The 27,822-nt window shown below is 42.7% G+C and overlaps 1 protein-coding gene and 1 pseudogene across 1 annotated transcript in view; both read left to right on the top strand.

Moving 5' to 3' along the window:
* Pip5k1b (phosphatidylinositol-4-phosphate 5-kinase type 1 beta) overlaps positions 1-27,822 on the top strand; it is a 278,257-nt gene that overhangs the window by 39,430 nt on the left and 211,005 nt on the right. The window lies entirely within an intron of this gene.
* Positions 253-27,566, top strand: Dynlt1-ps1 (dynein light chain Tctex-type 1, pseudogene1; annotated as a pseudogene).

The following is a 27,822-nucleotide window of genomic DNA, read 5'->3' as shown; positions in this document are numbered from 1 at the left end:
AAAAAATAACCTCAATTTCAGATAAGTCCCCTTAGAAGTAGTATGGCTACTTGAGGAGAAATCTATTTCATGGATCGACTAGGCAAGCCATGTCCCCAGGGCATGCTGATTTGCCAAAGGGTAGAAACCAATGCTCTTTGCACCATTGCTTCGCCAAAGTGCCAATATCTTGATGGTTGATTCTGTGTCATCCTTTATAACCCCGTGGACTTGAAGATTTGCTTCACATGAATTAGACAAAATGGGGGATACATGGTTGACTTTAAGAGGCCTCTGGCCTGCGATGGATACTTCCTGGTTTTCCTGCTGAGTATCGACACAGACGTTGGGCTTCTCAGGCAGCCCCAGAACACAGCAGCAGTAACTGCCATGTTAAGCTTGTGTCTGAGGAGAAGAATCATGAGCTTGGAAGATGAAGACTGTCAGAGCCTCGTCCCGGATATTCAGGGCTAAGCTCGGTGGTAGGCTCTTTTGGCAACAATGCCTTGAACTGCATCTGTCTCCCTGGAGTGGGAGGAGGGTGTAGGAGTGAGAACCAGTGACGTGGACAAGAAGTCAGTGGCTTTAGCTGCTTTAGCTGTTCACAGATCTGCCTGCTATGGCCAAGGATGGACCACATTACATGATGAAAGTGCTTTCTTTCCCTGTGGGATATGGAAGTCTGCAAGGAGGTTCAAAGGACTGAGAAAGAAATAAGCCGAGAGCCATTCAGAATTCAAGTACACCACCTTTCTTGAGAACCTAGGCAACCACAGCCCAAGAATGGGGCCTGGCGGCAAGCAGGAAGGTATCTGGAGAAGGAGAGACCCCACACTGGTTGGGGTTTGCCTTGAGAACATGCTGCTTCCTGAGCTGAATTGAGTTCCTTTCCTCTGCATCATGAAGGAAGGTTCTGACTGGGAACCTGGACTACTGTCCCCTCAGTACAATGTGGCAGGGCCATGGTAATGGAACCCTTACCAGCACTTATCAGAAACCCAGGTGGAACGTTACAATGAGTTGAAGAGAAAGAGTAGCAACACGGAAGAAACTGGAGGCAAGAGTTCTCTAGACACAGCAGCTAGAGTGTCCCGGGAGAGCCTTGTAGAGCCCAGTGGTTCTAGAATCCCCTCTAGATGCCCTCAACTCAAGGATGAGCCTGTATCTGATCCTGCTCTTCCCTGGCTATAAGGTCCACCCAGAAGAGACAGGTCATGAGCCTTCTTTTAGTGAGTTTTCCTCCTCATAAAGCCACTGGGAGAGCCCACATTCCTCAAGGCCACAGCCTGGATGGACTTCCTCAGGAGGCAGGCAGCTTATCTCGCTGCTCTGGTTCTTGTGCTGGGTCCGATCTGGATAGTACTCGTCCAGTGCGGCTGTACAGGCATGGTGCTTAGTCGCTTGTCCGTTGACTGAATGGACCACCAGTGCCTCAGGCTAGCTACGGCCGGTGTACCTCAGCAGCAGGGCGCTGTACTCCATCTCCGTAATGAGCATCATTATTTATAGAAATAAAGCCTTGCATTTGAAATGTGCTTCAGAGTTAGCACAGCACTTCCCTTCTCTTATCTAACAGGGCCCTGCTGTCAGAAAATGCAAGTTAAGGAACTAATTTGAGGAGAGAGAGAGGCAAAAATATGATCCTTACTGCTGCTTTTGTCTAAATTATAATATAACTTCTTGAAAAACAGCAAGTACTTTAGTTACAAAAAGAAAATAAATAAAAATAAAAGAACACTGTAAGGCTGTGTGGTTTGAACATCTCTGAGACCTACCAAGAGTAGATGAGAACTACTGGTCCAGCTATTTAAAATAAGACGTTGTAATCTCTTAGGTAGGAATCCCTTTCCTATTTGAAAGAAAATATGTTTTAAATATCACATGACAAAGAAGTGGACTGTCTAAGCTGCAGTTCCTTTATTTATTTTTACCCAGGTGATATTCACAGAACTTAAAATCTACTGTTTTATGGTGAAAACTGTGCTCTAAGACACTCCAGAACGTAGCGCAGGATACCCCAGTTCTGACCCCTTGAGCCCCAGGAAACTGTTTATCTGCCTTTCTGTTTCTGTGACTGTGTCTTCCACTGGGCATCATCTAATGGATCCTTCTGTGTCTGGCTTCTTTCCCCCAGCATGTTTTCAGGCTTCATGCCGTTTGTAATAGCTATCAGTACTTTAGTCCCTGTTTCTGGCTGAATAACCAGTATTTTTAGCATCAAAACATTTGGGGGGGTGATGAAAACTCCGGCACCCACCCACACATAGACCCAGTATATCAGTCCCTCCATGGACAATAACCTCCTCTCACAGCAAGAGTGAGATTTTAGGTTGAGCATAAAGTACCAGCACTAAGGGAACATGTGCAGTTAAGGCTGTAATTTGTTGCATATTTAAAACTCAGGAAGGGGGTAGGCAGCGCCATGCAAGGATTACAGGTCGTTCTTTGTATAATATACACCTCCTGGGAAACAAAAAATGTCCAAGAAAGAATGTTAAGAGAATTAACACAATGATTCTTGTGGTTCCTCCATCCTGGGAGCCTGTCAGCACGTGAATCTTCCGGAGAGTGTTTGGAGCACATGCGGACTGATTGGTGCCCTGCAGTAGTTCCGGTGCTGGGGCTTGGAGTTGCTGGTTAAATATCTTTCTCCAGCTTCTAGGGGGTGGCTTAGAGTTGCCCTCAAGTACAAATGAAAGACCTACTTGCATTCCCTTGATGAGGCCCACATCCAAATCCTTGGGATCTGTAACCGTCTAGAATCTGTTGGCTTATTTGAAAGGGCAATCTCCTCTGGCTCTTTGAGAGGCAGAGGTCATTCTGAATTTTCCAGATGTCCCTCGGTTCACTGTAGAGATGGGCAGAGAAGGTGGCGAGATCAGAGTGGAGGCCAGGGCTGAGTATGAGCCAATGCCGAGGCTTGAGCCAATTGCAAGAGAAGCTGGAAGGCACCTGGTTCAGTTTTCTCCCTTTGAGACTCAGGGAGAGAACTTAGTAACATCTGGTTTTCAGCCAGTACCAGTGGACTGTCTGTCTGTCTGCCTTTCAGAGTATCACCTCTACAGCGGGCTTTCTCAACCATGGCACCGGTAACATTTGGTAATTCCTGGCTGGGGAGCTGCCCCCTGCATGTGGGATGTTAGCAGCCCTCGTTCCTACCGGCTAGGTAGAGTAGTGCCTCTTCCCAGTCGTGAAGGCCAAAACTGTATCCATGCATTGCCAATATCACCTAGAGGACAAAAATCAATCAATCAATCAATCAATCAATCAATCATTCCCTTTTGAGGGCTTGGCCCTCGCTGCTTCTTTAAGTGGCTGTGTGGTTGTGGGAAGCCCAAGTCAACAGTCGTCTCATTGAGGAGAGGATATTCAAATGATAGAATGTATGGTAAGGCCCCAGAACTGTTCCTGGTAAAACATATACTAACTAAGATGATTAACCCACTATTGCCAGACTAGTTGATTACACAGCATTCTGTGTAGTACCCTGTGCTAGAATCAACAGGCATTTGAAACCTTTTTCCAAAAGTTGTTTCTATTACAAAGATCAAATGTGGGGTGGGGGAGGCAATATGGCCCAGTGATAAAGAGACTGTCGATCAAGCCTGATGGCCTGAGTTCAGTCCTCGGGACTCACATGGCAGAAGGAAAGAATTGACTCCCTCAAGTTGTCCTCTGACTTCCCAAGTGCACACCCTGGCACATGTTTCTCGCCCCCTACCCAAATAAAAAAGTGTGACAAGAATTTATAAAAAGCTCAACACGTGCTTTAACATCACAGAGCCCCCTTCCTCGGTTTCTCTTCCTGTCTTAGAGCTTCCCGGCACTGTTCCTGTGAGCTGTGGAAACTTGGTTTGATGGAGCACCTGTCAGTCAGGCAAACTCCTCAAAGTCTTTCACTAATCCCCTGGATAAACTGTGACAAGCAAACCTTTTCCATGTGTCAGTGACATGTCTGTTACTCCATAATTACGGCTTTCTCCACAGTGACTGGAGCTGTGGAATTCACTAAGGAATTGTGTCGGTGGACCCATTCAAACATGTGAAATATTTAGCGCCATTTAGCAGCTCTCAGTGAAAGTTAGAGAGTATTGTGAATAGACACTGCCATCTATTTTCACAAGGAAGAGGAATTTGGTCCAACTGGGGACTAGGACATTGTGCCTCTGTGCCCTGGGGACATGACCCTGAATACAGATGTTTCTGAGAGCCTTAATGCTAGACTGCATGAATGATAATGTGCTCAATAACTTTGTAAAGGGTAAAGGAGTTCGGAGTAAAACTATTACTCTTCATAAGGATAGGTGTTATGGCTACAGTTCGGTGTTATGGAGCCCAGTGTTCAGTGATGCACTGTTTGTGACTGTTGCTTGTGGTAACAGTTTAAGGCCTACTCCTTCTCTTCCTTTTGAACACTTTGCCTGGGAGTGCCTCTCAAAGGTAGCCCATGTGGCTTCCGGTTACCCAGGTGCTGTGGGAATTCTCTGTAGCAATGGTTTGGGGATCAGTCCCTGCTGACAAGCAGACTCAGGGCAAGTGTATGCCGAGCAGGTAAAAGGCCTGGTTCAGGTCTCTGTGATTTTTGATCTCCATTTGAAAAGTGAATGACTTTGGGGGAAGTCATTAGGCTTACTTTCCTGAGCCTCAGGAACCTTATAACCATTATTGCAAGGATTAAAGTATTAGGAGCAAGTAGACTTGTGTTGAGGGCATGTTCTACTCAGAAATTTGTTGGTAACAGGAATTTTGTGATTAACGTAGAATCTTATTTCTAAGGGTACCTTATAATTAGTCGTGGCAATTATAATCTGTGTGTGAGGTATACCTGTAATTACCAGTTTTAATAGGCAGTCACTTTTCAAATATACTCCGCCTAAGAATGGGGCTCCCTAAAGCCAGCTAGGGCTGGCCTCCCGTGAGCTTGGACCTGCCATACTCTTCCCATATTCTGTGTATACTCACACAAAAGTGGGGTGAAATGAGAGAATAGAGGCACTGGATAATTTGGCTCATAAAAGTCCAACTTATAGAATATTCATAGTCAGTTCTTGTGGACGATTCTGTGGCTCGACCTTCCCAGGTGCTATTTGGCACTCCTCTTTGTGGCTAGAGACTTACGCAGACACTTATTGAATAGCTCTGGATTACAGTGAGCCACCCCATTATGTTACCTGGATGAATTGGGATATTTTTCCAGGTTTCATTGGGAAATGGCCAGAATCAAGGTTGATTCTCACACCCATCCCACTCGCTGGCCTATGCGAGAGGGCTGGGGAAGGGAAATGGTGGCTTCCCAGCAATGTGAACAATCTAAAATTTCCCCTTTGAAATGTTTGCTTCTGGGGCTGGGAGCAAAGCTCAGTGGTAGAGTAGTACTCACTAGGCACGCACAAGTCCCTCAGGAAGATCACCTTGCCATAAAGATTTGTGTGTGTGTGTGTGTGTGTGTGTGTGTGTGTGTGTGTGTGTGTGTTACCTTATATGTACTTTTTCAGGGCCGGCACCCAAACCTGTATTCTTGCTTCCCTGTATAATCCTTAAAAGTTGTTCAAATTAAAACATCTGTTTTGGCTTGTTTTCTATTGCTATGATAAACATCACGCCCAAAAGCAACTTAGGGAGGAAAGGGTTTATTTAGCTTAGACCTCTAGCAGTATATTAAGGTAGGACCTCCAGATAGAAGCCTGGAGCAGAAACCATGAAGGAATGTTGTTTACTGGCTTGCGCTGGAGTTTCTGCTCAGCTAGCTTTCCTATGTAGCCCAGGACCCCTTGCTCAGGGACAGTACTGCCCATGGAAGGTACATCAATTAGCAATCAAGTAAAAGCTGCACAGACCTGCCAACAGGCAGTTCCCCAGCCGAGACTTCTTAATGTAACTGAGCCGCGTCAAGTTGACGGCAAAGGCTAACTAGAAGAATATCTTTTATATTTTACGTGGAGTAAGCGCCTTAAAAGTTTACTTTAGAGTGTGTAACACTCTGTGCTGTAGACATTTATGCTGTTCTGTAGTGGTGTTGATTCCCTAAATAGATGTCAAGTGTGTAGTTCAGGTTATTGGAAATGCCTTCACTTTGATGGGTGCATAGTACACGTTAATTAAATTTAGTATACATTGCATCCTAAGTTGCCTGTAACTTTATAATGTAATATTATTGACAATAGGCTTGAACTGGAACTCTTAGAGTTCATCAGTGCTCTATGTGACCAAATCCTAGAGAGGTTTAGTTACGCAGCTAGGGCAAGGCCAGAACACTGCTTTTTAACTGAACTTGTATACAAATGGGCCCTGTTGACCATTCGTATAGTTTGACTTTTTCAAAACTTTTCACCTTTCGTCTTTCTCTTTGTCCAATGCAAGCAATCTGATCATGCAGAGAAACCATGCCTGTAGAGCCATCATGTTTAATCTCCTGTTTCTCCTTGACTGCTGATAGCCACTGTGAGTTTTAGTCAGTCCTCTGGGGCCTCTTGAGCCTTACTTGTGCCTGGGAGAATAGCTCTTTCCCCACGCAAAGGCACCCAAGCCCAGGGTAGATCTGCTCCCATGGCCTTCGCTTTCCCAGCTTCCTGGTTAGGGGTTGTGTCCACTGCAAAGGTGAGGATATCGCAGGGTCTTTCTATAAATCTTCCTTTTCCTTCACCGTGTTTTGTGGTGGGATAAAGACAGGGAACGAAGGGAAGGTGCTGTGGACAGATAGGACCGGTCATATCTGGAATGCAGACAGAGTTCTGTTGTATTTTGAGTTCTGTATGACGGAGCATGTGTGACTTGTGCAAGCTAGAAAGATCAAAGAGGATTTAAAAAGCAGGATCATCAGCTATGGGACGCAAAAATGAGGGTTGTATTGTGTCCAAACCAAGCAGGTTAGGTTTTTAATTGTCCCTTTGGCTTTGTTTTGTTTTGTTTTTTTTTTAAGTGAAAATGGGGAAGGGAACAAATATTTTAAGATGGAGAAATCACCCAGGCAAAGAAGAAAAAAAGAGAAGGTATGGGAAAGAGTAAAAATTAATAAGTAAAAATTAGCTTCAGTACCTGTACTTCCTGACTAAGGATATGTGAGCCCTTTCCTCTCTTGGGAGGTCTCCATCAAGGAAAACCTGCTTGTATGTCTCTTGTCATGAAAGTAATACATATTTTTTTTCATTGTGAAAAATATATAAAATATAAGTTATTAAAGAAGATAAAATTTTGGAAAGTATCACTCAGTCTTTCTGTTCCTGTTTATTTCCAAAGTTTCTTTAGAATAGGAGCATCGAGGACATGCTGTTTTAAAAATCTGCTTTGTGAAGCACTTAAGATATTATGAATGTTTTCTGCTTCTAAGTAGGACTCAAAAGCATTTTTAATGGTTATTTCTTGGTAATTAGCATAATGAGCTTATTGGCTAATACCGTGACTCATAGACTCTGCAGATCATTGCTTCTACTCATGTCTTCCCCAGGAAAAGCTGCTCTAAATCTACTGTTTGACATTTATAATTTTAATAACCAAATATCAGAAATATGCTTTTAATACCCGTGGCCATCTCCTTAGGATGGATTCCTGGAAGGGCAATTACGGGATCAGCAGGGTCATGAGACGTTATGGTATTCGTACACTGCTCAGTTTATCCCTGGGAAGACGTTGACATAGATCTAGACCAGAGATGGGGGCATTCTGTTCCCGGCTTGCCTGAAAGTTACACGTAATCACTTTTTAAAAATCTTCGATATGTTGATTTTTTTAAACAAAATAATTGATTCTTAAAATATTTATTGTAATATGTCTTAATTGCACATTTTTTGGTTTGGGCACATATACATATTTTTGGTCATTTTTGCGATTTCTTTTCCAAATTGCTTTCTGCTAATTTTGTCTGTATCCGTGAGAGCGGTTTGCTCTTGAGGTGAGATCACAGAAGTCTGTGGACTGTACTTAGCAGCACCCTTCCTGTTACTTTGTTCACCTTTTACTGTTGTTTTTCCCTAGAGATTTACGAAGCAATGCTGTCAGATATATTATTTTTACCTATGAATTTGGTCTTTATCGTGACTAGACAGGCCTTTTTTTCCCATTCTGCTGCTTTGTAAATATTACCTTAAATTTTGCCGGGTACTTTTTGTGGTTTAAGTTTTCATGATGTTAGTAGAAAATTATGGGGAAAATGCTGTTTACTTTAAAATTTTATTTTTGTCAAAAAAATAGGAAAAGAAAAGAATTCTTTAAGCCAGGTGGTTGTGGTACATATCTTTACTTCCAGCATTGGAGAGGGAAACGCAGGCAGATCTCTGTGAATCCAAGGCCAGCCTGGTCTACAGAGTGAGTTCCGGGACAGCCAGGGCTACACAGAGAAACCTTTTTTTTTTTTTAAATTTCATTCCTTTTTTTAAAATTGGGGTTTTTAATTTACATTTCAAATGTTATCCCCTTTCCCAGTTTCCTGTCCATAAACCCCCTATCTCATCCCCCCTGCCCCTTCTAATATGAGCATGTTCCCCCACTCAACCACCCACCCCTTCCCACCTTCCTGCCCTGACATTCTCCTACACTGGGGCGGGGGGTGGGGGGCGGCAAGACCAAGGGCTAGAGAAGCCCTGTCTTTGGGGAAAAAAAAAAACCAGCCAAACAAACAAAAATTATCTTTGTGGAAGACCATTGACCAACTTTTTTTCATTGTAGAAAAAATAAGAGATTAAAGAAGGCAAAATGTTTAGAGTTGCGGGTTCTAACTTGATCCTTTTCAAAATAGGTGGGCAGTGACCCAGCATGATTTGAAATGCCCTGTAAATTGAACACTGAATTCTAGACTTTTTGATTTTGTTTTTTTTTTCTTTATTAACTTGAGTATTTCTTATTTACATTTCGATTGTTCTTCCCTTTCCAGGCTTTATTTTGTTTTTTGAGACAAGGTCTCATGTAGTCTCTAGGCCGGCCTCATAGGTATCTGAGGCTGGCCTTGAACTTCAGATCCTTCTGGCTCCACCTCCCAGGAGCTTGAGTCAGAGGCTTCCCATCATCCTCAGCGTGCCAGGCTCTGGCTCCACCTCCCAGGAGCTTGAGTCAGAGGCTTCCCATCATCCTCAGCGTGCCAGGCTCTGGCTCCACCTCCCAGGAGCTTGAGTCAGAGGCTTCCCATCATCCTCAGCGTGCCAGGCTCTAATTTTTAAAGAATGGAACAGAATAGGTTTCCGTTCCCAAAACTACTTACTATTCATCTTTTCTCTCCAAATCTTCAGAAGCATTCTTTAAAATTCGTTTTCAAGAACTTTAGAGTCATTTCATTAAGTTATAAAGAAAACCAACCCTGCTATATTACTTATAGATACAGAATATTTTAAAACTTTTGGGGAAAAAACTCTGTTTAACCTTTGTCATTTGATGAACATGCCATGACATCATTTTTTTCATATCCTTCTGTAAAAACACATGGCTTTATGTCACTCGTATACGTTTCTGTTTAGCTTCCCACTGCTTGCTTAGTATCTTATTTTGTTTATGAGCATGAATTTTAGCTCATCATACATGTTGCTTGATTACTTCTAGAATGAAGGGAACTTGATTTTTACCTAGTGGCTTTGTCGTTGCTATAGAGTGAGGCTATTACATTTTGTCAATGGAATATCAGAGAATTTGTTCATTTTATCTCCCGGTTTCCATCATTCATATTTTTACTACCTTCAGTCATACATGAGTTGTAGCTTTATTCTACTCTTTTTACAATGACAGTCTTTTTTTTCTGCAAAAAGATGTTTTTAGGAACATACTCACATGTGACCTACTTGATACAGCGTGGTGAGTGACAGTTACCCAGTGCTTTTCCCCACCGGAAGGCGACCCACCAACCTACTAAACAGATCTATTTTTAGGGAGAGTCCAACAAATCTCCAAGTCTTTTGTGCTGGATTTCGAAAGATCTATAAAAAAGGAATCTGTAGTGTATCATAATCAACTTAGAAAAATAGATTAGCAACCCATGGAGTGTCCAGCCTTAGCTTCCTGTGCAAAATTGTCAAGACCTTAGCTGTGCAGTACAGTTGAATGTCTGAGGCGTATACTTACACTTTGAAACATAGATTAATTTTTATTTAATTGTGACCTACTTTAAAGATGCCCTTTCTAAAGGACTACTGTTTGTGTAAGATACTGATCCCACCTGGGGGGTTAGCGGCATGGGTGTTGTCAAAGTATATTCGTGAGCCAGTCAACCACTGCATAAGGGTATCACCAGCTGTTTACAAAAATGCGCATGGTGCCACTGTGAAGGGGGAATGTTAATTTGTAATAGAATCGTGTCATTCCTTAGATATATTCATTATTCTTATTTGTTGGACTCCCTCATGCAAAATAATCCGATTTAATTAAATTATGCTGTATGAGTAACTTAGGATTTTACTTCCTTCAAAATGGGGGAACTATGCAGACTAAAGAGATGGATGGCTCAGCTGGTGAGCATGCTTCCTGCTCTTCTACAGGAAGAACTCACAACTACCAGCAGCTCCAGCTCCAGGATTCAGCAGCTCCTTTTGGACACACACACACACACACACACACACACACACATACATATACGCACACACACACACATACATACACACACATACACACTCATACACACACACCAATTTTAACAATTTAAATATAGAAGATATTGAGATTATAACTAAGCTAATTGTTGTCACACTGTATATACATGTGTGTGTGTGTGTGTGTGTGTGTGTGTGTGTAGAGAGAGAGAGAGAGAGAGAGAGAGAGAGAGGAGAGAGAGATTGATTTACTGTCCTTTTAGCGTGCAGGAAGAAAGGAAAGAAGGAAGAAGGGAAGGAAGGAAAAAGCTGGAGTGAAAAATATTCTATGCAGGGCTAGAGGAAGGGTGGCCAGAGCTCTGAGGATGAATCCCAGATGACCTCACAGGGTCCGCCCACCCCAACCCAGTCCTCAAATGATCATTGACCCATGCCTCCCTCACAAGTCTAAAGAGCAAAGCTGACGTGATCCTGCCTGACCCCTGCAAGGCTTAAGGTCACATGAACAAATCCCCCTTTTCTCTGAGCTACTGGGTGGCCTCTAAAAGCTGGCTGTGTCCCCTGAGCTGCCTGTAGACTTCACTTTGCCCTCTTTGATCAGTCACCTGGCACTGACCCCATGGTATTAAGAGTGTAGGCTTCCTCCTGCTGTGTACAAAGACAGCTATGGAGAGGGGCTGGGACACATTGCCTTACTCCTAAGACTAAATTCCAGGGTTGTTTTTCTTAGGGCCTTTGGCCCTGTGATACTTGACATAAATACCTTTAAATACAGGTCAGCTTGCCTTCCTCCATCGAATGCTGGTGCCAAAAAGGCCTCTGCCTTTTTCCTATGGTCTCCTTTTACAAACATCTCCTTTTTGGGGGAATTTTTAACATCCAATTACTTGTTTGTGAGCTTTGCCTTTGTCCCGTCCTTCACTTCCGCATGTGAGGCTTGGCTTCCTTGTAATTCTCTTTAAGGTTCTCGCTGCTTTCGGAAGATACTTGAAGGCTTATTTTTCATGTCAACAAGAAATGGTCTCTGTGGTGTTCCTTTGCTCATTGCTTGCGGCAGGCCAAATTGTGGCATGTTTCTGGGAATGTTTAGTTAGGTAAGCCCACCACTGTGGGTGAACTCACACTTTTATTAATTACGCAAGACACCTTTCCATTTTCAATATCATCTTGCACTAAGCTGATTTTTGTTTAGTTTCGATTTTAGATGGGTTCTCGCTAAATAATAACCCTGTCTAGCTTGAAACTCACTATGGGGAGAGCAAGAGACAGACAGAAAGACAGAGACAGAGAAAAACACAGACAGATACACAGAAAGAGAGAAACCAAGAGAGAATCAGAGACAGAGAGAGACAGAGACAGAGAGAGACAGAGAGATGGAGACAGAGGTCTGCTTGCCTCTACCTCCTTAGTGCTAGGATTAAAAGCTCTAAACTACTGTAATTATTATGTACACAATAGTTTTACATCATTGTGTTTAGGGACCTGTTGTGTAATGACTGAGTTGGGAGACAAAGCTTTGTCTTGCCCAGCAGCTCTATTTGTGTAATAATAAAGTTTTGGGGGCACTGGACTTTAGACCTCTAGTTGGGTATCCTCTCATTAGCTTTAGGAATATAAAAGCTTCCGAGTATAAAAGCTTCTGTCACTGGACAGGGATAACCATCCAAGATCATATTGTTACTTGTTTGCTCTACCAAAGGTTATAAAGATGGATACATTCAGCAACAGTGCCTCAAAACAAAAGGTAAGTGTGTTGACAGAGCCAAAGACGTTTGTGTAGGTTACAGTAGACAAAGTTGGATCTTCTAACCTCTTCTCTAGTCTATGGTCCTAGTCACATCTCTGAACTAAAAACATGAAAACAGCTAGAAAGTTTTGTTTCTTATATTTGAAAAATGTAAACAGGATTTCTTTAGTAATTTTTATTAAAAATGCTGAAGATTTAAAATATAATGCATGCATTCTCAAAACAAGACTAAGCTTCTTAAAAGCTGAGAAAGCCCATTCTAATTCACTGCCTTTGGGATATGCATTCTGGGCATTGTTTTTAAGCATTTCAACCAAAAATGCTTTAATGGAATGTTACAGTCACTGCTCATTATCTTGAATTCACTTGCAGGTCATTTGTTCTTAACTGGCTTTAAAAAAAAAAATGAAAAAGTGAGCATTCATCACGTGCCACTCTAAAAGGAAATCAGTCACAATTGTTCATAACAAAAGGCATGTTTTAAAATGAAAGCTCCGAGCGAAGCTGCTTCTGGTTTTTAATACTTCTAGCAGTACAGATGTTGGCATTGTGGCGAAACAGAGCTTATCTTTGGCGTCCGTGTAGTGCTCCGTTCCCTGGAGCAGCTGGGGATGAGACTGTGTTACCAGGAAATGTGGATCAGATGCTTGCACTGTAATGAGGAGCTGCAAGTGGGACTGTGCCATTCTCAATTCTGTGCTGTGACAAAACCTACTCGACCTGTGTCTTTACTGGAGCCACATGGAGAAAAACTGTTCTTCTCCTTTATCCGGGTTGGATAAATTTAAAGTAAAACTCTGAGCAGTGGCACCAGAGCTGCCTTTAAAAGTAGAAGGCGAGCATCCCGGGGCTGGGGTAGCTCAGTGGTAGAGCGCTTACCTAGGAAGCGCAAGGCCCTGGGTTCGGTCCCCAGCTCCGAAAAAAAAAAGAACCAAAAAAAAAAAAAAAGTAGAAGGCATGATTTGTTGCTGTTTGTTTTGTCTTACAATTCTGCAACAAAACAGGACCTACGATTTTATGAACCAAATGTAGTTTACGCTGGCTGTCGTGTGTATAGATAGACAGTAAGCAGTCCTGTAAAGTGATTTGTGCACTTACTGAGAAGGAACAACCAGCACATCAGAAAAATTGGCTGTAGTAATTCCGATGCACAATAGAAGAACAAGCTAACAAAAACAAAAACAAACAAACAAACAAAAAAAACCAACAACCTACTTTTTTAGGGGTGTGTGGGGTTGTTTTGTCATTTAACTCTCAGAACAGTGGGAGTACTGAGGTTGAAGTGAAGGCAGTGAATGACTGCTCCCAGATCATCTATGGGATGTTGCTGCTATGGCCTCCTCAAGGTCTTTCACCAAGCTGTGCAGTGCGTGTCTCCAATGTAGACATTCTGAACTAAGAAACTTAGTTCGAGAAAATAATTGGATTAGTCAGGGGGTGTGTGATGATGGTCATTATAGTGTATGTTGGGAATACCTTAAGTTTTCATCAACACATAATTATAGTGTGGCTCTTTTATTTATTGTGTGATATATATAGAGAGAGGCCGTGCAGAAAAAAGTATGGTATACTATGATGACAAAGTGTGTATTTGTAGTCTCGTGGTGAGTAAAGGAGGAACAGTGAGGTTTGTATTTATGTAAATGTTGTAATAAGTCCATGATATAGTCATGCTTCACGTACATTGGAATTGAAGGCATAAACCTATGTTGGTATGGGTAGGTGTTCACAGCAGATGATATGAAAATGGTCAGTTAGTGAGCAGTGTGTGAGTGTGTGTGTGTGAGTGTGAGTGTGTGAGAGTGTGTGTGAGTGTGTGTGAGTGTGTGTGAGAGTGTGTGTGAGTGTGAGTGTGTGTGTGAGTGTGTGAGTGTGTGTGAGTGTGTGTGAGAGTGTGTGTGTGAGTGTGTGTGTGAGAGTGTGTGTGTCTCTGTGAGTGTGTGTGAGAGTGTGTGTGAGAGTGTGTGTGTGTGAGTGTGTGTGAGTGTGTGTGTATAAACATGCAGTGTTTCTAAGAAATACCATGGGAAGTTATTTCTAAGGGATGAGATTATTGGTAATTGTCATCTGTTATTTTTTGTGTGTTTATAAATTTTGTACTGTTAATAAGTATCTACAGTGAAAATCACCACAGAAGGGTACCACCAACCCTGCAGCAAGGTCAGCTTCAATGCTGATGAAGCCCAAAATATAGTCAAAGTATGCTGGTGGAGTCTAAGGAGGAGAGGACTATAATCAGAGCCCGTGGACCAAGCATTGTGGAGCAATCCCCAGCACCTTTGGAAAAGTTGGGGAAAGTTCATAAATACATTGTTACCTGTGCAGTGGTCCAGGAGTGCATATGGGCTTCACGTGGCCAGTCTGGCCTGTCCGTGTTTTGGGGATACTACATCTGATGGAACTGTGGTGTAAAATGGGACAACCGCATCATGAATTTCATCTTTAAAGTGGCAGTCACTATTGTCCTGTAAGCCCATTAACTTGAGAGTGTATCCTTTCTAAAAAGAGTAATGGTGACTTAATAATGTGCGCGATATCAAATGTGCAGCATGCATCAAAGCCATCAGCAAATGTGTAGGCAGAGGTTGGAAGAGGATCTCACTGAAAAGCACCAAAACTACCCTTTGCATCAGAGTAAAATTGAACAAGATGAGAAACTTTTTAAAAGGAGGACATTGCAGAAGGATGGACTGGCTGGGAACAGAAATGCAATGAACCAGCCTGGGGCGGGGGAATACCAGGGAGGGTTGGAGTTGGAGACAGTTGAGAACAGACCATCACAGCACATGCGCATGAAGATGCTGTGACGAAGCCATTATTTCGTATGCTATCCTTAAAAAATTAATTTTTAAAAATGGGAGAGGTAGCTTAGGAATGTAACTTAGTGAGCAGAGCAGCATGTCCAAGGTCCAGGTTCTTGGCCTCCTGGAAGCAAGGAAGCAACCAAAGATACTACAAGTCCACGGTAGAGATAGTTAGTGGTCAAAATTTCTAGAAACATTTACTTTATGGAATGACTCCCAGAAGACAGAGGAGACTCACCAGTGGCCCCCAGGGAAATGAGACAGCTATCAAAAACTTCAGTGTTGGATGTACTCGAAAGGTAAGATTCAGATGGTTCAATAAATACCTCCAATGCTGACGTCAAGGAGAGCAGTGATACAGCATATCAAAGCAGGCTTTGAGACACAGGGAGAACCTGTCTGCAAAAATCCATGAATGGTCTTGTCACTATTTCACCTTTTATTAATACCTTTGAGAATTTCATGCATGCATACATTATATTTTGATCATATTCACCACCACTCTAACTCCTCCCAGGTCCACTCTTACTCCCTGACCCCTCCCAACTTCGTGTGCCCACCTAGTCCAGTTCACCATACCTGTAAGCCCATAGGTGCAGAGCTCTCCACTGGTAAACTCAGTTGACTTACCAGGGTTACACCCTTAGAGAAAACCAACTCTCCTTTCTTAGAAGCCATCAACTGTCAACAGTTCTTCAGGCAAGGATAGAGGTTCTCTACTGGAGCCCCTACGTGTTCCACGTTGAAATGTTAATGGGTACTGTGCAGGTCATGTGCAGGCAGCCACAGCCTGAGTGCAGTGTCATCTCTAGAAGATACTGTTTGACTCCTGTCCTCCCCACCTCTGTCTGTGACAGTCTTTCTACCCCCTCTTCCTTAGTGGTCCTTGGGCCTTGAGAGATGGGCATGTGATATAGATGTCCGGCTTGTGGCTGAGCACTCCACAGACACCTCCTCTCTGCCCTTTGAATAGTTGTGATTTTCCGGGTTAAGCACTGTCCACTCATGTACCCTTCTTTGCTGGGAGCTGAGAGCTGCACTAGTCAGTGGTCTAGATTAGTGTTCCTTCGACTGGTGTACAAAGATACAAATGTGTAGGGAAGTATGAAACTAAGTCTGCTAATACTAAAAGGAAAGAAAGAAAAAGAAAAAAATAGGTTCACCCTTGGATCTGTGAGCTCCCAAACCATGGGTTCTTAGATTTCTAGTACTAGGCCTACGTCTTCATCAGATTTATGGTACCAGGCATGATCTCCATCTCACCATTTTCTGACTACACTGAAAAAGACTTTCAAGTGTTGTTGATATGTCAATATGGTCCTAACACCAGAAATTGACAAGATCGGTCTGCGTGGACATGTGCACTGCAGATCAATCTTTCTTATGAATATTGATGGAGAACCTTTCAACGGTATACCATCAAATAGAATCTAGGCACTGAATAACTACAGCCAAGTTAATTCTATTACAGGCATGAAAGCTTGGCTTGATAGCAGGGAAGTCTTTCTGCATATTAAATGGACTAAAATAGAAACATCTGCGTGATCATCTTGAGAGGTGCCCAGAGCATTTTGCTAAAATTCCGTCACTGATTATGGCCATAGTTACCTGACTACACACTTGGAAGAAAAAAAACTCAGTGAACTGTGTTCTTAAAAAGAATGTGTTTACTGCTAGTAAATTTGTCAATAAAATTTACTTTAAAAAGAAATTGGATCACTTCGTGATGACAGAAAGTCATCTGATGTGCATTCCTGAATACATTAAACTGTGGTGATATTAGGGGTTGGGAGATGGCTCAGTGAGTAGGAGTTCCTGTTGCACAGGCCTAAGGACATGAGTTCAGTTCCCCAGCGCCCATACTGAAGTCTGATATCACTGCATACACCAGTCACCAGAGCACTGGGCGTTGATGCTGAGGGGGACAGGAAGAGACAGGAGGACCAGAATCACTAGGGATTGCTGGCTAGCCAACATAACCGGGACTAGGGAGAGGGACAGCAAGCTCTGAGTCCATTGAAAGACTCTATCTTATTGGGGTAGCAAAAAGATGTCAAGTTTGAGGCCAGCTTGCTAAATGGTCAGACCCTGTCTTTTTTTTTTTTTTTTAAAGAAGATGTCCTCAGTCCTCCTGAATTTCTCATTTCAGAGAGTTTCTTTGACATATGGTTAAGGTTAATCGAGTCTCTTGATTTTACATTTTCTAAGAGCAATTTAAGTTTGAGGAACAAGACAGGTTTTTACTGCCACATCTGCTGTGTCCCCTTTCTAGCTTACAGCCAGGTCTAGAAGCTGGGCACTAATTGTATTTTCCCTTCACTTTTGCCAAAGAACGGGAGGCATATTTATGTTGTCCTCGAGGGAACGATGAGACAGGATCATCACTCTGAAAGTAGTACGGGTTACGATTCAAGAGAAAGAAACCCCGCCCAGACTTGGAGAATGTTAAAGTCCAAGTATATTAGGCTCCAAATAAATATTCCCAACTGGTTGGTTACTTGTGCCCTGGATCCATCTCCTTCCATTCTGGGTCACTTGACGTGGCCTCATCCTTATCTCTCTTAACCACCAGTCACTTCTCAAACAAGAATGAGCTGAAGGAAACCCTGTCCCTTGTTACACTCCATGCAATTCTCTGCTGTTCGTTTTCCTGTGGATCCATAAGAAAGTAGGAAAAGTTGTCTACCTGGAACACAGATGGAGTTCTGGGTTTGTTAAAGTGATTCTAATGTAACCCGTTTCGCAGCTCCGTCTAATCTCCATCCCTGTCCTCTCTGGTTTCCAGTGGAGTCTTCTCTCACTGCCAGCAGGTGCCCCCAACCTCCAACCCACACCCAGAGCCAAACCACAGCCCTCGTTCCTTCAGCATTTCTGCAGTATTGACAAGAGACCTCTGTCCTTTGTTCATGTGACAAACAACACTCATGGGATGCACAGGGAACTCTTCTCTATGTCTGGCTCTCCCTGAAAAATGCTCAGAAGCCTTCCCGGGCTCCTGTGTGAACTCGCTTGACTATTTTCTAGTGTCCAGGGACTGCAGTGATGTGGGCAAAGTCTCCAACCTCATGGTAGCTGATCTTCCTCAGTGAGGATGTGTGTAGACAGGCAGTTCCTGCCCTCCCACAAGGTCTGACCTACGGGCGTCAAGATGAGAAGGAAGGAGAGCAAGGGGTATTTTTCTGACTTAGTTGTCTTGAGAAACTGACACAGTTTGTTTTCAAGAAAAGTAAGTTCGGGGTAGGGAGGTATGAGCTCATTACTTGACAAGATGAGCTCGAGGAAGCTGTGGCACACACAGCAGGGCTGTCTAGGCACTGATGATAGAGTCTAGAGGCTGAGAAGCCTTCTCTAAGCATACAGATTTGAGCATTAACGGCACAAGAACCTTAGCAAACACTGTAGGAGTGCATGTTGAAAGTGAAAGAAAAGCCAGAACATTGTGGGAAATCCTAAAGGATCTAAAACATCCTAGCTCTGAGGATAGTTGCACTTCTGACTTTAAAGAAATCTTTTGCAGGGCTTGGGAGATGCCTCAGTGATTAAGAGCACTGGTTGCTTCTCCAGAGGCCGTGGGTTCGATTCTCAGCACCCACAACAGCTCACAACTGTCCATAATTCCTGTTTCAGAGGATCTGACACTCTCAAACAGACATACATGCGGGCAGAACACCAATGTGTATAGAATAAAAATTAATTTATTGGGTTGGGGAATTAGCTCAGTGGTAGAGCGCTTGCCTAGCAAGTGCAGGGCCCTGGGTTCGGTCCCCAGCTCCGAAAAAAAGAAAGGAAAAAAAATAAATTTATTGTTTAAACAAGAAAACATTTGCTCCCTCTGGACATTGATTTCCTTGCTGACAAGCATTTGTGTAGGGACTTCTCACAACTATTTCTCTGCATGGGTCTTATGACTGCTTTGGGATGAATGGGGATTATTAATTCCTTCATCTTGTAACCTCATTAATATCTCTTGGCTCATACAGTTACATGAGCTCCTCATCTTTTACTGATGAATTGGTTTGTTGGACACAACAAGTCTGCTAATACTTTTTTTATTAATTTGAGACCCAGGGAGTTAGCAGGTTTGAAGAATCTAGGTATTTATGAGGTTGAGAGCCAAGAATGCTTCTCACTCTGCCCTCGTGCTCAGTGCTTGGCTGCCTACTCGTCTGAGGAAGCTCATGGAACCAACCTCTCTAAGTCTACTTTAACTGATCCGCACAGGAAGTTAATGATCCTTGCGATGGACTGAGGAAAGTTCCCGAAGTACTTACAAAGATACCTGGGACACATTCCCTCTAGGTCTAAGCTGCAACGTTATGCTCACAGTGACAATAGCACGGTGCTGTAAAAAGCAGCTGCATTTTAGGCCAAAAGTTTTCAAAAGAAGAGCACAGGGCCATCTAGATGCCTCTGTGGGTAAAGGCGACTGCCGCCAAGCTTTAAGGTGTAAGTTTGGCATTCAGAGCCCATGGGTGGAAGGAGAAAAACAGTTCCTGCTACGTGGCTTTGACCTTCACTCCTACACCATGGCACACACGTGCCTGAACACAAAATAAAATGTAATTAATGAAAAAGAATTGAAAGGAAGGTGAAACAAAATCCCTATTTCCTAAGAAGTAGGAAATGTGGGTGACTGGACTCCATAGGTCATAAAACACCATTTCCTGCTAACAGATTGAGCTGTGGGTTTCAAAACCTTGTCTAACTAAATTTCAGTTGTATTCAATTTAACAATTTTGTATGAGAAGAAGGCATCAGAGCAGCTAGTTCAGTGGTTCTCAACCTGTGGGTCTTGACCTCTTTGGAGCTGCATATCAGATATCCTGCATACAGATTCACATTATGTTTCATAACACTAGCAAAATTATAGCTATGAACTAGCAATGGAATAATTTTATGGCTGGGAGTTACCACATAGGAGCTGTATTAAAGGGTCTCAGCATTAGACAGGTTGAGAACCACCAGTGGCTTTATAGTGCATGTGGTGTTATGCTTAGCTCAGAAGATAGCCGTGTACAAAGGCAACCATAAACCCCAGGCTCTCCTCTTTCTCAGTAAAAAGAAAAAAAAACCTTACTCTCTTGGATAGGAAGCTGTGTTATCCTCTCAGCCAAAAGAACTCCTAGGTTAGGAATCCTTAAGAATCGGCCTTCTCCAAGCTTAGGAAGCTTTAGGTTGGGACATTAGCTTCAGAGTTCCTTAGAATGTTTTCCATTTTCCTCAGAATATATCTTGGTTTCAGCTACTTGAAGACAAAGACTTGCCTCTAGCAACATCAGCTATAACATTGGAATCTCCAGCTTCTTTCTCTCCTCCTCCTCTTCTTCCTCCTCCCCCCTTTACCCCCCACTTCTCCACTCCTTCTGAAAGGCTGAGTTCAACTTGTTTGTCAGGCACGGCCGAAAGTGTGTATCCCTGTGCAATGTGTCGTCTGCTGAGGACAGTGATGTGACAGGCAGTAATTCAAAGCAGGGCTTTAAGTGAATAGATCAGAATAAGCCTCTGGGATTAGTCCCAATTGAAAAGTTCAGCGCTACCAGAGAAGGCTGCATTGCTGCAGGGGATTAGCAAATGGCTGGCTGTGGGGAACAGCATTCATGATCCAGCCACATCCTGTGTGATGGACAGCCTCAGCCCTGTACCACCCATCCTTCCTGCGACACTCAGGCACAGAATGGTGATTGTAAAGGCATGGGTTTGCCATTTTTTCCTTCTTAGAGACTCTTGACCTGACCGTTACATGAATCCTTTGATTCACACCTAAGCCACAGAAAAGTCCCGGCTTTAAAATTGCTACAGTCTAGGGGAAGAAGATGAAGAGAGACTTCCTTCCATAGATCAGACCGAGAAGAGAAAGCAGGAGTCCTCTGGGTAGTGAAAGAATGGGGCAGTATCCCTCCGTGATCAAGGCACAGAGTATGTTAACAAAGAGAAACCTGTTTGTATAGGGCCTTTACTGTCTGCAAACCTATAATTGACACCCTGTTATTTGATCCTACACAAAGGGTTTGTGTCCCCATTTCCCAGATGAGAAAAGTATATCCTAAAGTATTTGCTGGAAGTATAATAGTCTGATTCCGGGTTTGGTCCTTTCTTTGATTATAGTCCTACTGAGTGCTAATTTGTGGAGATTGTATAGAAAATTTCTAAGCACCCGTGTGTTAATCAGTTTCCCTAGCGAAAGTCCTGAGGCAGTCAACTTCAAAAGAGGAAAGGCTTGTTTGTGTTTATAGTCATAAACCCAAATCATCTGGCCATAATAATTCAGCCATCTTGTATTTGGAAGAAGTGTACCTTAGTGGGAGTACATGTGAGAAGAATCCTGTTGATGAAACAAGAGATTGGTGGTTCACATCCCCTTCATGGGTACTATCCCCAGTGACTTAAAACCTCAGTATCAACCTTAAAAGGCTTCCCTACCTCTCCCAAGAATGCCCGTGATCTGGAAGGCCCAAGTATATACATGTAACCAGACTTTTGAACATTTTTGTTTTACTAACTTTATATTTTACATAAAATCTACCTGCCGTTCTTATTTATACATTGTTTGAAAGTGATTGTGTTTTTCCTCTTCTTGGCAATTGTATTGAATCTCGCAAGGGATAGTACACAGGAAGAAAGAAGCCTATACATATAGAAAATAATATTATAATCTTGGATTATGACCTAGGAAGAGTTCAAAGCCAAAAAGAAGGTACCAAAGCTAGTGCTCTTACAGTGTTGAAATCTGTGAGAACAAGTTGCTCCAACCCCATTTTCTATTCTGTCTTAAAGATAAAAAAAGAAAAAGAAAAAGAAAAGAAAAAAATCAAAGAGTAGGAATTTAAAAGTATTTAAAACCTTTTAACTTCTTTCCTGATATTCTGTATTAAAAAAAATTAAAAAAAACCTACTATTCACATCTGTTTATATGAACCTGGCTGAAGGCATGAACTCTACCTTTGCTGGGACCATTTATAGGTAGAAGGCATTTGTAGGTAGAAGCCTCTATCTTTCCAGCCTTGAACATTTTCTATGTGGATATGGCTTTTAGGTATTATTAAAATGTAAGTTGAGAAGGGCCTGAATGTCCATATCCCCTGGTTGCTGTTACTTTAATAGTTGGTATGTTAGAGTTAGTCTTTTGAAGGTATACTTCATAGACTCCCCAATAATGTGGAGTGGCTGATAAATTTGTGAGACAAATAATTCCCTTTCAACATGATATACATTTTGGGGGATTAGACTTATGACACTATATACAGTTATATCCATTCTCACCCATGCTTAGACAGTCCCCATGTGTTCTTTAGATTCTAGTTTAATTGCTCCATTTCGAGTTGTACTGTGGGGTACCACCAAGGCAACACAGCCACCCTGGCTTAAACACAATACAGGAAGCTTGCAGTGGAGACAGTAAAAGACAGTAAGCTGCCTTCCTTCCTGCTTTCTCAGAGGGAGCCATCTATGAAGCACTGGAGGAAAAGAGCCAAGACCAGCTCATAGCTCTTTCGGTGTTCTATAAATGGTCCCAGTAAATCTTCAGGGCTTTTTGAGGTCACTGGAGCCTGGGTGCTTGAGGCCTCAGGTAAATGTAGCTTCCGGGCTGTTTCCGTTTGCTTCCCGCCTACTATCAAGGACAGAAAGCTGATCTTTCACCCATACTGCTTTGCTGGGATGGAAACAGCATTCCGAAAGTTTGGAGTTAGAGCTGAGGTTAATGTTTGCACAAAGTATCTTGCTTCCCAAGAAGTGTGTCGTCATATTCCTGTCCTGTTCTTCTTGCCTCTACATACCATTCCATCCATGTGTTTCTTGCCATGAGGACATTTGGAGATCCAATTCCATACATAGTGAAATGTAAATTTCGAGTATTTGATACTATTTTGACTGATTTGGGTTATTCTGAACACCATGAGAACATAACCATACTGGACTTGGTGACACAGGCCTTTAATCCTGCCACTTGGGAGGCACAGGCAGTCAGGCAGATCTCTGTAAGTTTGAGGCTTGTATGTCGGCATAGTGAGTTCCAAGCCAGTCAAGACTACATAGAAAACCCTGTTTCAAAACAAAACAAATACAATAGGGCATGTACTGGGCTTAAATTCTTTCACCCAGGATCATGCTGTGACTCAAACACCTTTTGAGTAAAGAATGCCATTAGGTAAGCTATGTATCCATTCATCTGTGGATATCTTGGCGGGCTTTGTACTTGGGATTATTAAACGGTGAATCAGGAAAATTCGTATGTTTTTTAGTAGAACTCACCACTTACTTCTCTTACGTTTCCCATATAAGGGTGGAGTGGCCAATTCCTCCTCTTCTGGAAGTACATATATCTTTATACTGACATTTTTTTCTCTAAATTGTTTGACCAGTTAACACTAAGCTCCTGTATTTTCAGATTACAATTTTCTTTTGCTTTAGATTAGTGATGCCGGTTAATGTGAGATGTTGAGATATCTGCTACCCCCATCTCAGATTGTGCACATAAACGTACATGTGCTTACATTCCCCATTTATTTTATATAGATTGAGAGGTGGAAATTTGCATTGCCGTACACTGGAAGGCTTAACAGTGAAAAATGCCACAGGAATGAAAATCCATCCATTACTTTTTTAAAAATCTAATATTAATCTTGATTAAGTTTACTGGACATGTCTAGTTTATGGTGTAGAAATGAGCATGGATCTTAACTGCACACATGTGATATTTAATTCATAGTAAAACCAGAAGGGCTATTTGACTGGGGCTTGGTCCCTTGGATCCTGCCTCTGGCACAATTCATTTGCAACAGTTTGGATTGCATTTTATGGCTTTGATTTTCTCTAATTTGTTCTTGATTGCTTTGAGAGGAAGCGGTAACTCGATATACTAAACTCTGCTTAGAATCTTCAGTACTGAGAATTTTAATTCTGTCTAGTGTGTGTCAGCAGAAGGTTGAAGAGATGGACCCACAGGGCTCCGGTCCATTACATAATGATTCATTCAAATAACTTACCTGTGTGGGCTGAAGGGCAGTATAGCTAAGAATGATATTCCTGGTATTAGAAAAACACCTCTAAAGTAAGAAGTACCTAGAATCAATCTAGAAAAGCCTGTTGGGCTAGCTTTCCAAATGACAGTCCTTGCTTCCCTCTTGGACAGACTCACATTAGTTCGTCCATTCTTTATCATTCATTCACACAATGGTTCAACAAACACTGAATAGTCTGTGGCAGGCCATGCTCTTGATACTGGGCATACAGCCCAGAACACATCTGGTTTTGTTCATAAGGAACTTATATTTTTAGATGGGGAACAGGCAAGAAAACATAGACATAGGAATAGAGTTTCGAGTGAAATAGGAGGATCATGTGGTACTCCCAGAGGAGATAAAAACAGGGTAAGAGGCCTGAAAATGCAGGCGGAGTACTTGAAAGTCCTACTGATTTTCTTTTCTTTCTTTTTTTTTTGTTTTGTTTTGTTTTTTGTTTTTTGTTTTTTTGAATGTCAGAGAGAGTGTCTCAGTCAGTGGCACTTGGGTAATTGTGCAAGGGACAGAGCAGTGTGGATGTTCACTAGAGGAAGTCATCCAAAAGAGTTCTGGGCAGTATCTAGAGGAACTGCAGGGTGAGGACTTAGGGGTTGGGAGGTCTGGGTTGGGGAGGGGTTTAGAGATCGGCAGGAGGCAGAGACTCTTCAGAGAAACAGTGAACCATTTGAATGATCTTAGCCTTTTTCAAAAGAACAGACAAAATCCAAGGATCCTGAATAAGAAAGCAAAGATTCAATTTTTCAAAAAGGATTATCATGGAAGTTTGGTAGAGTGAACTGTGGGGAGGCATGGAATGAAAACAAGTTGGAACCTTTAACTGGTATGTTCAGGCAAAAACAAATAGCATAGGTGTATTAAAGTCTGCTCTCTCTCTCTCTCTCTCTCTCTCTCTCTCTCTCTCTCTCCCCCTCCCTCCCTCCCTCCCTCTCTTTCTCTTTCTTCCCCCTGCTGTTTTAATGAATTATTCTTGCAGACACCCACCCTGACAGATCTTGGTCACTTGTGACTTCTCCCTCTTCATCCTGGGTAGAAAAGTGTCTCCTAAATACACCTCCTGCTATCCTCAGCTTTGATTTCAGAGCATCCTTCTGTCTCAGACCAATTTTTCCCACAGTTTGCGTGAAATTCACCAAGAGCAGCATGTTCTTAAATTGAGATCGTGATTTGAATGGGTTCAGGCCTTTGTTCTTCCATATACTGGCAATTGGACCTCTTGGGTTTTTTTTTTTTTTTTTGACAACTGTCCCTCTCTGACAATATCAATACTATTTTGTAACATATAACTTACAGATCAGTATTTAGTAAACTGCAGTAAGTAGAATGTGTTGCTTTGAAATGCTGAAAGTGAGTGGGAGCCACAGATATCTAAAAGCAGTGGTTGGTTCCTCCTGGTTTGAAACATCTGCAGGTCCTAATGCATGGCTCTCGGCCTGCCATTCTTGTGAGAATCTGAGCAGCCCCTACTGCTTCCCATGTTAAATACAGATCTGCCTGCCAGGCATTCACAGCTCCATCTTCAGACTCCTTCTTTCCCCATTATTTTTCTCCAGGTCCTGCATCTACTAATCAAGCTCGCCATGCTGCTGTCACCTCCTACTTCTCTATAAAGTGTCATCCATTAAAATTCTACCTGGCCTTCAAATCCTGTCTCATACCACTGCCTTTACACTGCCAATACACGAATGATTTCTCTGAGTTCTGAAGTGTCATTGCACTTAAAGAGAGCAGAGAGCATGCAAAGAAAGGCCTTGTACCCACCAAGGCCTGGTTCTCTATGGGTGCTACTAAATCTCTGGTTTTCCCTGCAAACTGGCATCAATAATAATACCTACCCCATGATGCTGTTTCAAGGAAGGATTTAATGGGATGTGGTATTGTGTAGATTAGTTCTGTAACAGGTATGAATGCTTAACATTATTTTATCTTCAGGATCTATGTTTAGTAAGAACTTTGATTACAACCTGTTTGAGATCAAGTGGAAAAACATATAGATGAGGAAACAGGAGACGTGGTTCCCACCACTAACAAGCTGTGCAATGCTGCATGTCACTGACCTCTGTATCTTACCTTCTTCAGCTGAAAAAAAAATATTACTATTAGTTCAAAGTGGCCAGATGTATATCTATACTTCCTCAAGCCTACCCAAACTGAACTCTTAACATCCACCCCGTGTACCTTTCCTATTTGACATAACCATTTAAATTACCTATTTCTTTGAACACCAACATTTAATCTATTGGCAAATCTTAGTGGTTGAACCCGATTACATAGTGTCGGGGTTCACTACTTCTCCCCATTCACTACTGCTACAACCCTACTCCAGAACTCTGCTGAGTAGCAGCTTCCTAACCTATCTTTTGGCCTCCACTCTTGCCTCTGGCCCTCTTTCAGCTCATATTCCATGGAGCCAGACTAGTGTTTAAAACATAAACCAAGCTGAGTGTGGCACTGTATAGCTTTGTCCTACTTCCTTCGGGGCTGAGGTGAATCACTGGTGCCCAGAAGTTTGAGATTAGCCCGAGCAACGACTTAGTGAGACTCCATCTCAAACCATAACAGATGAACAAAGCACAAGCCTATTATTCCCTTGCCTAACACTGCTCAGTGTCTTCTCATCAAAGGACTAGGTGCTCAGTCCTTTGCCCTCCAAGATCACTGTCTCCATCTTGCTTTTTCTTTCCTGTTCGTCGCCAAGCCAGTGGGTCTGTTGGCCCTTAAGCATTGGTTGGAACGCTTGGTCCTGCCCCCACCTTCTGCAGTCCACAGGATTTGTAACTTACAACTTAACTCTGCCCAATTGTCCCTTAACTTCCATCAGTAGTGCTAGACCACACCATCCCACTTTTCTCCCAAACACTTAACACCAAAAGTCTCCTATTTTGTCAATCCCCACTCCCATCCAGTAGCAAGTGAATGACCTCACACAAGTCTCATTTCCTAATACAGTAAGTAGGTGTGCCCGGATAGGAGAGTTGACTGAATAAATGAACAAATACAATTCTATTTAATGAGATACAAAGTTTTGTATTAATTACATAAACCAAAACCTGTTATTCTTTAAATGTGTGCATTTTTTTTCTTTCATTGAATTCCCATACCGAGTGAGCATGAGTAAGTAAATGGTTAGCAGCAGAAATATGACAACTTTAAAAAAATGTCACAAAGCTTCTTCCTCCCAATCACCTTAAGTCTACTATTCTCTCCCTTTCCCCTCCCAGATTCAGCCCTGGGGTAAATTACCCTCCTCTTTGGCCTTTTCCCTGTGGGTTCTACTCCCATGTCTTATTCTTCAGATCTCAGCCTAAGGCTCCAATAGTTCAGCTGCTACTGTACCCTTCTATCCTTCTTTGAGAACGCCTGGGAGTTTTTATTGTTCTCAAGAAAGACCAGAACCTATTCTTGTCCACCATCAGGCTAACAACTCTCTTCTACTGGTTCCCATCTGCCACCTAGCTGGGCAGCAGAGGTTTCCCGCTTTCAGGACAGTTTTACAAAGCGCCGCTGTTGCCTCCTTTAGACTTCAGAAGCCTGTGCTCCATCCCTCGGGAAGCCCACCCAGGCTAGACCGTGCTCCATCATGAAGCCCCACATCACCAAGGGACTATCTTTCTGAGCTCATACTTGCTTCATAAACATATACTTCTGAGCGCCCCGGCCTCTCTAACCAGCCTTCCCGCGAGCCCGCGCCCAGTGATTATTTGCGGAAGGAACGAACAGAGGAGTCGCCCAACCACTGCTCGCCCCTTCCCCGCCGCGGCGCCACAGCA

Source organism: Rattus norvegicus, chromosome 1 (assembly GCF_036323735.1).
Source record: "Rattus norvegicus strain BN/NHsdMcwi chromosome 1, GRCr8, whole genome shotgun sequence".
Classification (NCBI taxonomy): Eukaryota; Metazoa; Chordata; class Mammalia; order Rodentia; family Muridae; genus Rattus; species Rattus norvegicus.
This window is presented reverse-complemented; position numbering and strand designations above follow the sequence as displayed.